This window comes from Dama dama, chromosome 19 (assembly GCF_033118175.1).
Source record: "Dama dama isolate Ldn47 chromosome 19, ASM3311817v1, whole genome shotgun sequence".
NCBI classification, from domain to species: domain Eukaryota; kingdom Metazoa; phylum Chordata; class Mammalia; order Artiodactyla; family Cervidae; genus Dama; species Dama dama.
The window spans coordinates 17,507,356-17,521,364 of NC_083699.1; positions in this window are offsets into that span (position 1 = coordinate 17,507,356).

Consider the following 14,009-nt stretch of genomic DNA (forward strand, 5'->3'; position numbering starts at 1 on the left):
AAATGAAAGTTTATTTAGCAAATTATTAACACATTTCCTCACCAATACATATCACATATAAATTATTAGTAGATATTGAAATATAAATAATAATATGAAATCAGTTACATTTTAATTTTCTTCTAACTTAAACTTACAGGATCCATGAAACATTTGAGCTGGGTAGAATTAGTAATTTCAACCTTTTACAATTTTTCAGTTCAAGTGGTCTCCAGAACTGCTGAATTCAGTAAAAGCAGCCTAATGTTAGTTGTTTCTTATTCTCTGGGAAAATCATCCAAGTTGACAAACATCAAAGTAAAAATTTCTTGAACTTTGCCACTTCAACTCTATGCTTAGTATAATCATTCTGTAAATCAAATCCCTTATGATTATATGGTGGAAGTGAGAAATAGACTTAAAGGACTAGATCTGACAGACAGAATGCCTGATGAACTATGGATGGAGGTCCGTGGCATTGTACAGGAGACAGGGATCAGGACCATCCCTATGGAAAAAAAGTGCAAAAAAGCAAAATGGCTGCCTGAGGAGGGCTTACAAATAGCTGTGAAAAGAAGAGAAGTGAAAAACAAAGGAGAAAAGGAAAGATATCCCCATTTGAATGCAGAGTTCCAAAGAATAGCAAGGAGAGATAAGAAAGCCTTCCTCAGCGATCAATGCAAAGAAATAGAGGGAAAAAACAGAATGGGAAAGACTAGAGATCTCTTCAAGAAAATTAGAGATACCAAGGGAACATTTCATGCAAAGATGGGCTTGATAAAGGACAGAAATGGTATGGACCTAACAGAAGCAGAAGATATTAAGAAGAAGTGGCAAGAATACACAGAAGAGCTGTACAAAAAAGATCTTCACGACCCATATAATCATGATGGTGTGATCATTCACCTGGAGCCAGACATCCTGGAATGTGGGTCAAGTGTGTGAAGTCAAGTGGGCCTTAGAAAGCATCATTATAAACAAAGATAGTGGAGGTGATGGAATTGTAGTTGAGCTATTTCAAATCCTGAAAGAAATGCTGTGAAAGTGCTACATTCAATATGCCAGCAAATTTGGAAAACTCAGCAGTGGCCACGGGACTGTAAAAGGTCAGTTTTCATTCCAATCCCTAAGAAAGGCAATCCCAAAGAATGCTCAATTGCACTCATCTCACATGCTAGTAAAGTAATGCTCAAAATTCTCCAAGCCAGGCTTCAACAATACATGAACTGTGAACTTCCAGATGCTCAAGCTGGTTTTAGAAAAGGCAAGAGGAACCAGAGATCAAAATGCCAAAGCCTTTGACTGTGTGGATCACAATAAACTGTGGAAAATTCTGAAAGAGATGGGAATACCAGACCACCTCACCTGCCTCTTGAGAAACCTGTATGCAGGTCAGGAAGCAACAGTTAGAACTGGACATGGAAAAACACACTGGTTCCAAATAGGAAAAGGAATACGTCAAGGCTGTATATTGTCTCCCTGCTCTTTGAACTTATATGCAGAGTGCATCTTGAGAAACGTTGGGATGGAAGAAGCAGAAGCTGGAATCAAGATTGCCTGGAGAAATATCAATAACCTCAGATATGCAGATGCCACCGTTCTTATGGAAGAAAGTGAAGAACTAAAAAATCCTCTTGATGAAAATGAAAGAGGAGAGTGAAAAAAAACTAAGATCATGGCATCTGGTCCCATGACTTCATGGCAAATAGATGAGAAAAGAGTGGAAACAGTGTCAGACTTTATTTTTCTGGGCTCCAAAATCACTGCAGACGGTGATTGCAGCCATGAAGTTAAAGGACGCTTACTCCTTGGAAGGAAAGTGATGACCAACCTAGATAGCATATTAAAAAGCAGAGATATTACTTACCCAACAAAGGTCTGTCTAGTCAAGGCTATGGTTTTTCCAGTGGTCATATATGGATGTGAGGGTTGGACTGTGAAGAAAGCTGAGAGCCAAAGAATTGATAGTTTTGAACTGTGGTGTTGGAGAAGACTCTTGAGAGTCCCTTGGCCTGTAGGAGATTCAATAAGTTTCAGCTTCAGTATCAGTCCTCTAATGAATATTCAGGACCTCTTAATTTCCCTGATCTATTTCTCTTCTCCTCTACCCTCTTCTACTCTGCTGCTCACCTGTTTTCTGTATCTGTGACTTTGTTTCTCTGTGATTATGTTTGTTCATAAGCTTTGGTTTTAAATTCCACGTGTAAGTGAAATCATACATAATACGTTTCTTTTTCTGACACATTTCACTAAGCACATGACCTAGGTCCATCTGTTAGGCAGTTAGAATAGGAAAAAGGAGTCCAGAATGGCGGTGGCTAAAAGACAAGCAAGGGAAAAGCCCGTGAAAATAGAACAAAGGAAGGTCTGAGGACCAGAGTGAGGACCTCAGGTAGAACAAACAGCACTCCTGGCTAGCCCAGTTTACATAGGGCAGGCCCAAGGGAAGGAAAAAAAGCATGTAAAAAGAGGAGCCAAAGGGCCGGGGGTCTCTCCTGCGCTCTCTCTCTCTCTTCTTTGCGTCTTTTGGGATGGCATGCCCTCACTCCTCAAGAATGTATTTTCCTTTATTTTCTAAATAAAACTGGGCTGTAACATGGAGCTGTAACACTGTCCAAGAGTTGTGATGCACCAAGGGCTTTAATATCCATCGCTTCATATGTTTGATGTGATGAGACAGAACCGAGGAAATTACATACTCCCCTGACACATCCATGTTTTGGGAAATGGCAAGATTTCATTCTTTTTTGTGGCAGAGCAATATTGAATTATAATGTATATAATGCATATATAAATATGTGTGTGTGTGTACATATATATACACAAATGGATATATATATCACATCTTCTTTATCCATTCATCTATTATGGACACCAAAATCACTGCAGATGGTGACTGCAGCCATGAAATTAAAAGACGCTTACTCCTTGGAAGGAAAGTTATGACCAACCTAGTTAGCATATTAAAAAGCAGAGACATTACTTTGTCAACAAAGATCCATCTAGTCAAGGCTATGGTTTTTCCAGTGGTCATGTATGGATGTGAGTGTTGGATTGTGAAGAAAGCTGAGCACCGAAAAATTGATGCTTTTGAGCTGTGGTGTTGGAGAAGACTCTTGAGAGTCCTTTGGACTGCAAGGAGATCCAACCAGTCCATCATAAAGGAAATCAGTCCTGAATATTCACTGGAAGGACCAATACTGAAGCTGAAACTCCAATACTTTGGCCACCTGATATGAAGAACTGACTCATTGGAAAAGACCCTGAGGCTGGGAAAGATTGAAGGCAGAGGATGAGATGGCAGGATGGCATCACCGACTCCATGGGCCTGAGTTTGAGCAAACTCCGGGAGTTTTTGATGGACAGGGAGGCCTGGCGTGCTGCGATTCATGGGGTCGCAAAGAGTTGGACACCACCTAGGGACTGAACTGAACTGAACTGAAGTTGCTTCCATTTTTGGTATGATCAGTAGGTTACCTATTGGTCCTTAAGAAGTATTTCACGAGAAATGAGGAAGGAATGCATAATTATATCACTGGGAAGTTTGGGGGACTTAAAAGATAATGCATGCATGAATATGTACACATGGAAATTCTTAGGTATTGAGGACTTGATCAGGGTGATTAGATTAAAACATTTATTTCTATTTTACATAACTGCTTCTACCCAGAAGCTACTGGGAGAAAGAGCACAAGTAGTTGAAATGGAGTTCTTTCTCATAATAATTGGTCTTTGAAAATTTATTTGAATTTTGAAAACAATAAGCTTGCTGGTGCAATTAAACATTTTGGTGTACTGTCACTGAAAGTTTCTCTCCCTTTCAATGTAATTCTTTTTAAAATGCATAAAACATAAGATGAAAATTTTTAAAAAGAAAATTAGAAAATTTCAAAACATTATTTTCATAATATATGACATTTGTTTAATAGTTTGAAGTATTTCCCACTGTATATGAATATATATTAATATATTTGGAGTTACAATGTACCTTGTTCTATAGCCTCATTTCTGTACTTAAAATACTTATGAATATTTTGAGTCTATAAATGTAGCTCTCAAAAAGGTTCTTAATGACTTAACCTTCCACAAGCAAACTGTACCATTAATCTTTCAGTGAATATTTATTGTTAAACACTAATGTTAGTTTCAAGTTGTGCTATTAGAATTAAGCTTGCACTGAATATAAAAATGTGTATTCTAGCATTTACATATGTAGTCAAGATTGATATTTAATTGAGATTAAATATTTAATATTTTTTCTTAACAAAAAAAGATAACTCCATTGTAAATCAGCTGAGTTCTATGAATTTTAATCCAATATGTTAGGTCAGGAAATCTTTGTTTTCATCCTGTGACTAGTACAAGTTAATTTAATTTCAATATTTGAATAGTATATGCTTCCTAGAATATGTAAAGGCCAAGAATAATTTGGAATACTCTACTTCTGTTTTTCTTTCTCTCCTAGGTCACTTAAACAGAGAGAGGGAAAGACTCTGACTGTGGCATCTTTAATGTTTATTTTAATAAATTCTGGTGGATGAGTGCTAAAGATATCAGGTAAGTCTTTGATATGATACTATATTATCTCTTAGGGCTTATTCTGCCCTTTCCACTAAATGCCTTGCCTCTGTAAGATATTCTAATATTCTAGTATGAGTTACTTCCTTCAAGGGTATGATAAGGCAATAGATTTTCCATTAGGTTTGTTTTCAAAAAACTTCATTTTCTTTCATCTACACCATTGAAAATGGCTTAAAGAATTTCTAATCATGGTCTTTCTGAGTGCAGAGTTTTTGCTAGTTTTGCTGAAAATACTTCTTCTGGCAACTCCCTCATGTCTTGATTTCCTTCCTGTCTGATGTCTTTTCCAAAAACTTTCTATACTTACCTCAAATGCTTTAAAAAATTACTGATGTTATTTTGCCAAGCAAATGAATAATGTGTTTATTTACTTGTTATGGCCTAAGTTTTTGTGTCTGTGGAAAAAATGAAAGTGTGGTGCTTTTATGTACTATCAACCTAAAAAATCCTAGGAGGCAATAATCAAGTAAATGGTATTTATTTAGGTCAGATCATAGTTGCGGGGTGCACATAGATTCAGGTAGAAATCCAAAGAGCACCCTGCTAGGGAGTAAAACCAGGAGATTTTTAAAGCAAAAAAGGGAGCTTTATATGACAAAGAATTTGAATTGGAGCTGAAGGCAAAGCTAAATCTTGGCTAAAGGTGACTGACAGTTAAGGCTATCACAGTTTGTGTTAGTCACTCAGTTGTATCAACTCTTTCCTATACTATGGACTGTAGCCCACCAGGCTCCACTGTCAGTGGGATTCTCCAGGCAAGAATACCAGAGCAGGCTGCCATTTCCTTCTCCAGAAGATCTTCCTGACCCACGGATCGAACACAAGTTTCCTGTATCTCCGGCATTGGCAGACAGATTCTTTGTCATCTGAGTCACCAGGGAAGCCCAAGTATCTACACAACTTCAGTTCAGTTCAGTTCAGTCGCTCAGTTGTGTGTGACTCTTTGTGACCCCGTGAATCGCAGCACACCAGGCCTCCCTGTCCATCACCAACTCCCAGAGTTTACTCAAACTCATGTCCATCGAGTCGGTGATGCCATACAGCCATCTCATCCTCTGTCGTCCCCTTCTCCTCCTGCCCTCAATCCCTCCCAGCATCAGGATCTTTTCCAATGAGTCAACTCTTCACATGAGGTGGCCAAAGTACTGGAGTTTCAGCTTCAGCATCAGTCCTTCCAATGAACACCAGGATTGATCTCCTTTAGGATGGACTGGTTGGATCTCCTTGCAGTTCAAGGGACTCTCAAGAGTCTTCTCCAACACCACAGTTCAAAAGCATCAATTCTTCGGCCCTCAGCTTTCTTCACAGTTCAACTCTCACATCCATACATGACCACTGGAAAAACCATAGCCTTGACTAGATAGACCTTTGTTGGCAAAGTAATGTCTCTGCTTTTTAATATGCTATCTAGGCTGGTCATAACTTTCCTTCCAAGGAGTAAGTGTCTTTTAATTTCATGGCTGCAGTCACCATCTGCAATGATTTTGGAGCCCCAAAAAATAAAGTCTGACAGTTTCCACTGTTTCCCCATATATTTCACATGAAGTGATGGGACCAGATGCTATGATCTTAGTTTTCTGAATGTTAAGCTTTAAGCCAACTTTTTTACTCTCTTCTTTCACTTTCATTAAGAGTCTTTTTAGTTCTTCTTTACTTTCTGCTATAAGGGTGGTGTCATCTGCATATCTGAGGTTATTGATATTTCTCCCAGCAATCTTGATTCCAGCTTGTGCTTCCTCCAGCCCAGTGTTTCTCATGATATACTCTACATATAAGTTAAATAAACAGGGTGACAACTTACTAAATGTTTATTTCCTTTTTGAACATAATTGTCATGATGGCAAGCTTACCTCACTGAAGATTTTACCTGTAGATTCACATTAATATGAAGATAACAATAGAATGTAATAATAGGTTAAAGAATTATTAAGAAAGGTGTCATTTTGGCAAGTTTCTTGACATATCCTAATGCATTTTACCTTTACATTCACATAGTTGGCTTATTTTTTATTTGAATTTCACATATACCCTCAAAATTGGTTATTTCTGTGCAACTTTGCTGAGGAAATAGCAAGTTGTTGTTCTTTTTTTTTTTTTTTTTTTACGAAAACAGTAAAAGTTAATAGTATCTAGGCTGGCCTGTAAGTCAAAGGCTGCTTTTCCTTTTCTTACATGTCATTGACCAAAATTAAGTGCAGAGTACTTCTTGGGCCTATGGTTCTTTCCCTTTCTCCAGATTGAAACTAATACCCTATTTCTATCATTCTACATTACTTTTTCCTCTTTTGAACTATGCACAAATTTGTAAATACCATATTGACCCTCATGTCTCATTTACTTTACCTATATTATGTTTATGAAATTTATAATTGCTGTTGTGTGTAGCAGAAGTTTGTCAATTTACATTTTGAAATAGTATTTCATTATATTTATATAGCCCAATATGTTTATTCATTCTATTTTTGGTGAATAATTGATGATTTCCAATATTTGAGTATTTATGAATACTGCTCTAAACATCTCGTACATGTATTTTGGTTTTAATTTATGTTGTACATATATCTAGAAGTATAATTGCTTATATTTGGATGTACATATGTTCAGCTTTAGTTTGTTTTGTTTTGTTTTTATTATTTACTTGCTAAGTCATGTTCAACTCTTTTGTGACCCCATGGATTGTAGCCTGCCAAGCTCCTCTGTCCATGGGACTTCCCAGGCAAGAATACTGGAGTGGGTTGCCATTTCCTTCTCTGGGGGATCAGGGATCAAACCTGTGTCTCCTGCATTGAGGGTGGATTCTTAAGCACTGAGCCACCAGCTTTAGTAAATCCTGTCAAACAGTTCTCTACAGTAAGTGTAAAAATTCACACTGTTAGAGGACTCAGAAAACTGCCCCGGACATCCTAATGCAGACAACACTTTAGGATATCACTGTAGGATATTTCCCTTTGGAAAAGAGGTGGGTGTCTTTCTGGCTTTTAGATGAATAATTGGACTTTGTAAGAATTGAATGTAAGGGAAGAATAGTATGGGTATGTTTGTGTGCGTGTGTTTGTGTGTGTGTGTCTGTGTGCACAGGTGTGCATTTGCATAGGTAAGAAGCCAAATGTAGTTGAGAAAATCAGAAGTTTGTCTAGGCTCTTCGTTCACTGCAAACCATCCCAACACCTTCAACTTAGTGACAGCAGTGTGTTCTTCAGCATTATTCCAATGTGGACATTTAATCAAGATTGGTAATCTTTTCCTGGAAAGTTTGTATTGGAGCTGAGGTATGTTTCGGGGTTATTGGCCTTATAAATTAGATGAGAACTGTAGGGGGTGAATTCTGTCACCCTTTATTTGGGTGCACAAACAATTTTGTTGTTCAGATATAGAAGGATTGATGTAGAGATGAGGAAAGAAGTAAGGCATGATATGCCATTTTATGTAAGAACTGTTAATTTGGCCAGACTCCTTTTTGGGTCTGAAGTCTCTTACCTTTGACTAATCCTCTGTCCCCCACAATTACCTTTTTGTTGCAGTGGTTCTGATTTCCATTTCAACTTAAAAACTGTTCTCAAGAAATAATATGAGAAAGTAGTTCCCAATTAACTATGATTCACTAATAAAGCTTATCAATTTCACTACTATCTTCACATATCAAGGCCATCACAGCTTTTTAAGTTTTTATTCAACATCATAAAAATATGTGTGCTGAATCCTTTGCACTAGAAAAAAGTTGAAAACATGTTTTGAGGACATGATACCCTTCCTACGGTTCCCTTGTCACTCTGGAGAGCAGTTTTGCACTTCCCAGTCTAAACTGTGAGTGCCATGATTTTAAGAAAAATGATATGATGTCTTTCACATGAAAATATATCTGAGCATAGAAATCAGCCCTGAAACTGTGTAGCTTAAAAACTGCAAACTTAATCAGTAATCATTAAATTCATTATTATCAGACTAGAATTCTACTAAAAACTAATATGCTTTTGGGAAGGTGATGGGATTGAGAGTTATCTTCCAGCAAACACTAGGCTCACACTTCTGTAAAGCCCAGTTAAAATAAAAGGATCTCTTGTATACAGTGTGAGAAGCATTGTTCTAAAGAAATATAAAAGGGCTTATATTTTTGTTGCAGCTCTTATCATGACCATAGGCATCAGGTTTAAAATTTGTATGAGGTTTACCTGTCCTAGGGGCTTCCTTAGTAGCTAAATTGGTAAAGAATCCACCTGCAATGTAGGAGACCCTGGTTCGATTCCTGGGTCGGGAAGATCCGCTGGCAAGTGTTAGACTACCCACTCCAGAATTCTTGGGCTTCCCTAGTGCCTCAGCTGGTAAAGAATTCACCTGCAGTGCAGGAGACCTGGGTTCAATCGCTGGGTTGGGAAGATCCCTGGAGAAGGTAAAGGCTACCCACTCCAGTATTCTGGCCTGGAGAATTCCGTGGACTGTATAGTCCATGGGGTCACAAATAGTGGGACAGGACTGAGCTGCTTTCTTTCACTTTTACTTTCTCTGTCCTAAGGCACTTGGTTAAAGCAACACAGTTGGCTGTTCATCTACAGAACTCTATGAAAAGTTCAAAATATTTAACATTGATGTAGCCTGCCAGGGGCTTGGTAGCAGTACCATCAATCAATAGTGACAATCTCCAATTTTCATTTTATCAAGTGCAACAGTGCACACTGAAGACATCTGTTTTGTTTTGTGATATATTAAGTGAATTGTCATACACATTTCTTTGGTTCTCTTCTCAAACATGAGCTTTTCTACACGCTGAAAATAATTTACTAGAAAGATGGTCATTTAAGTATGTATAACCTGGCCAAAAAGGCATAAAAATAGATGGATTCTTAATTTATTATTTTTTTATGTCTCATCCAGATATAAATTACTTTGAACCAGCATACTGTACAGACCTATGTTGTGACTTAGATATAGAAATTTCTATGGTATATGGAAAATATATTCAAGAATAAAGATCTGAAGCAACTCGGTCTTCTCTTCAATGTAAATCATATTTTTAAAAATATTGAGATGATCCATAAATATAACAAAGATATTAAGATATAATGTTTTCTGAATTTATTGATTCTCAGGATCAGTATTCTACAGCATTTAGTTTAGGCAGATATGAATTTTATGTCATCCATACCTCTGGGCCCTCTTTTCATTTTCCAACCTCCCTGACCTCCTGTTACCTTCCTAGTACCCACTAAGCCCCTGAGCAGCTACTTGAATGGATTTTACATAGTTCCTTTCTATACAGCATGTGTTTTACAAACATTGATAAAGTATTTGATATGTACTAGGTATTTCAACATTGACAAAGATAAAGTGATATACTCCAGAAATAATGTTGTCATATGAAGAAGATAAAAATACATGAACAGCAACTAAAAGAGAATTTCACAAAAGCAAAAAAAAAAAAAAATGCTTGCTTTAGAATCTAGGACATATTTATTAGGAAGAAAATTATTTGTTGTTTACTGGGAGTCCTGCATTCTATCTTTTAATCCTAACCTGTCACTACTTGCTAGGGAACTTGAAAAATACCATTTCCTCAAACTTGCTACTAATTTATATCCACTAGATTATCTAAAATTACTTAGACCCTCCAACTGTACCTATTAGCTGGTAATATCTTCTGTTGTGTTTCTACTTACCTATATTTCATGAAATTGCAATCTTCCCTGAAATAATAAGTGAAACTTAGCATAAAGGAAGAACTCCTTATTACCATGGGATATTGTTTTCTTTACATTTTTATAATTTACTCCACATCCTAATGTTTATCTGATGTTAGATAAACAAATGATCATAAAAATGTTAGAGAAGGATTTAAAGTGATATGATTATTTATTTGTATTAAAAAATTAAATACCTTCAAAATGGTATATGTTGGGTGGCATGCAAACTAAATACTCTAAAGAAATTGCATGCTAAAATACAACCACACTTGTATAACATTCTAATATTTGTGTAGCTTGATTCAGAGGGAAGTAGATCTCTCAGTAAATATATGGAACTAAAAATATAATGGATTGCCTTGAGTGGAAATATTTACAGCTTTGCAACTGAAAGAGTAAACTTTGGCACCCTGCAGAGTTTTGGAACTGACCCTGGAACACCTGAACTACACCAGAATCTTCATAATAACAGGTGCTCATAAAAGCAAAATTAAGAGGAAAACTTCTAGTGAGACATGCTCAATGTAGGTACTCAATTTAGATTTTCAGTAGTTCAAAATCCAGAATAACTAAGCATAGAATGACAAAAATTACAAATAATTATAAATAAATAGCAAAGATTATCTCCAAAGATTTCATAAATTAAAATCAATACACTAACAAATACAATATATAAGATCACCAAATGCGAAATGGTTAAAGAAATCCAAACTAGACATACAAAAATGAGCAAGGAGCAAAGACTAAACTATAACAGTAGGTAGGTAGGTTTAGTTGCTCAGTCGTGTCCAACTCTTGAGACCCTTTTGAACTGTAGGCCACCAGGCTTCTCTGTCTATGGAATTTCCCAGGCAAGAATACTGAAGTGGGTTGCCATTTCCCTCTCCAGAGGATCTTTCTGACCCAAGAATGGAACCCAGGTCTCCTGCATTGTAGGCAGACTCCTTACCAACTGAACCACCAGGGAAGCCAGACTTGTAAAAGAATTAAATGGAATATTTTACAAGTAATGATTTAAATTAAAAACTAACAGATTATTTAAAAAACAATTTCAAGCCAGCTGAAATAGAAATAGTAAATTGCAAGATATGCTGAAAAAAATTGCTGATGATGCAGCTCAAAGGTAAAAGAATATGGAAAAGGATAAAAGAGAGATTAACAATTAAAAGCGGCAGACTAAGCTAGTGTAACATAGATAACAGTAGATTTTCAGGAAAGAACAGATAAAGAAAGCTATCATTTGAGGCAATAGTAAACTGGAATTTTACAAAGTATTTGAAAAATAAAAACTTCAAATGCACTTAAGACCAGTAAATTCCCAAGAATACAAATAAGATATCTACCTTCAGGTATATTGTATTGAAACATCAATGTCCTCAATAGTATCAAAAACAAAGAAAAGATCTTACACCTCGACAGGGAAAAAAGAACAGCAATTAAGCTGACATTATTTTCAGTGGCAAATATGAAGTCAGAAAAAAAGAAGAGTAATATCTTCAAAGCACTGAGATAAACTGCAAAACTATCTATAAAAAAAAAAAAATAGAAGAAAAGAACACTGCATACTGGTAAACAAAACCTGAGCAATTTTAACAGTAACAGCCCTAAGCTAGGATAAATTCTAAAAATTGTCTTTGGAGAGACACAAATGATTCTAGAAGCAAGTTGCAAGTTGCAATAATAAATGTAAACAAATAATAAATACTGAGATAAATCTAAACACTGTTTTCTACCGTGCAGTGTTACAGTTAAAAGCATGTTATATGCCTAAACAGTATGATTTTCAAGTCACCTCTGGTACTCATTAGATGATTAATATGAGTAAAGTTATTTACCTACTCTGTGTCTCAGCTTATTCACTAGTATAATGAAGGTTAATAATAGCTTAATCTAGAGTTTTGTGAAGATTAAATCAGTGACTGGACTACAGCATTGTGATTGACACATTGAAAACTCAATATGTGTTAGATACTGATATTACTGTAATTACTACTTTATGGAAAGTATATTATGTGTAATGTTTTTAAAAGAGTTTAAACATTAGACAAGAATCACATATAAAATGGGACACAAGGATTTTAAATAAAATGTTTTAAGGCCATTTTACTTTGGGGAGGATGAAAATGTTAACTACAGATTTTACTAGCTATTTATTATAAATTTAAAAATAATTGTCAATACAAGTTTGTATAATGACAAAAGAAGTAGAGAAATAAAGATAGAATAAAAACAAGCAAATGAACAAATATCACTGAATTATTTTAATTATTTTATTTTTTAATTTATTAGAATGTTTTATTGAAGTTACAGGTGTACAGTATAGTGACTCACAGTTATTAAAAGTTATACTTCATTTAAAGTCATTATAAAATAGTGCCTATGTTCTCTGTGTTGTAACAATATATCCTTGTAGCTTGTTTTATATATAATAGTCCGTACCTCTCAATCTCTACCCTTATAATGCCCCTCCCTCTTTCCCTTTCACCACCAGTAACCACTGGATTTTTTCTCTATTTCTGTGAGTTTTCTTCTTTTTTGTAACATTCACTAGGTTGTTGCATTGGTTAGATTCTACATACAAGTGATATTATACCAAGTCCATCCATGTTGTTGTAAATGACATTCTTTTTTATGGTTTAGTAATATCATGTTGTACACACACACATACACATATATATGTATGTGTGTGTGTATATATGTATATATATATACACACATGTATGTGTGTGTATATATGTGTGTATGTATATATATACACACATGTATGTATGCAAGCTTAGTCACTTTAGTCATGTCTATTTGCAAGCCTATGGGCTAGAGCCCTCCAGGCTCCTCTGTCCATGGGATTCTCCAGGCAAGAACACTGGAGTGGGTTGCCTTGCCCTCCTCCAGGGGATTTTCCTTACCCAGGAATTAAACCTGTGTCTCTTACATCTCCTGAATTGGCAGGTGGGTTCTTTACCACTAGCGCCATCAGGAAGCCTGTACACACACATACACGCACACATATATCACACCTACTTTATCCATTCATCTGTTGATAGAGACACAGGTTGCTTTCATATCTCACCTATTGTAAATAATATGAACATTGAGGAGCACATATCTTATCAAGTTAGTTTTTTTTTTTTTTTTTTCCTTTTTTCAGATATATACCCAGGAGTAGAATTGCTAGGTCATATGGTAGTTATATATATATATATATATTTTTTTTTTTTTTTGAGAAAACTCCATACTGTTTTCCATAATGGTTGCACTAGTTTACATTATCACAAACAGGGTACAAGGGTTCCCTTTTATTCACATCCTCCCCAATATTTGTTATTTGTGCTATTTTTAGTGATAGCCATTATGACAAATATGACACAATAACTTAGTTTGGTTTTAAATTTGCATTTCCCTGATGACTAGTGATGTTGAGCATCTTTATATGTTCCTGGTAGGCATCTTCACATCCTCTTTGAAAAAATGTCTATTGAGTTCTTTTCATTCTAAATTTCTTTGATGTTAAAAATATTTTTATATTTTGGATACTGGCACCATATCTATTGGGGCTTCCCAGTGGATGAACAGTAAAGAATTCACCTGTAATGTAGGAGACATGGGTTCAACCCTTGGGTTTGGAAGATCCCCTAGAGAAGGGAATGACTACCTATTCCAGTATTCTTGCCTGGAAAATCCCATGGACAGAGGACCCTGGAGGGCTACAGACCATGGGGTCTCAAAGAGTTGGACATGACTGAAGTGACTTAGCATGCACCCCCTTATCTATCA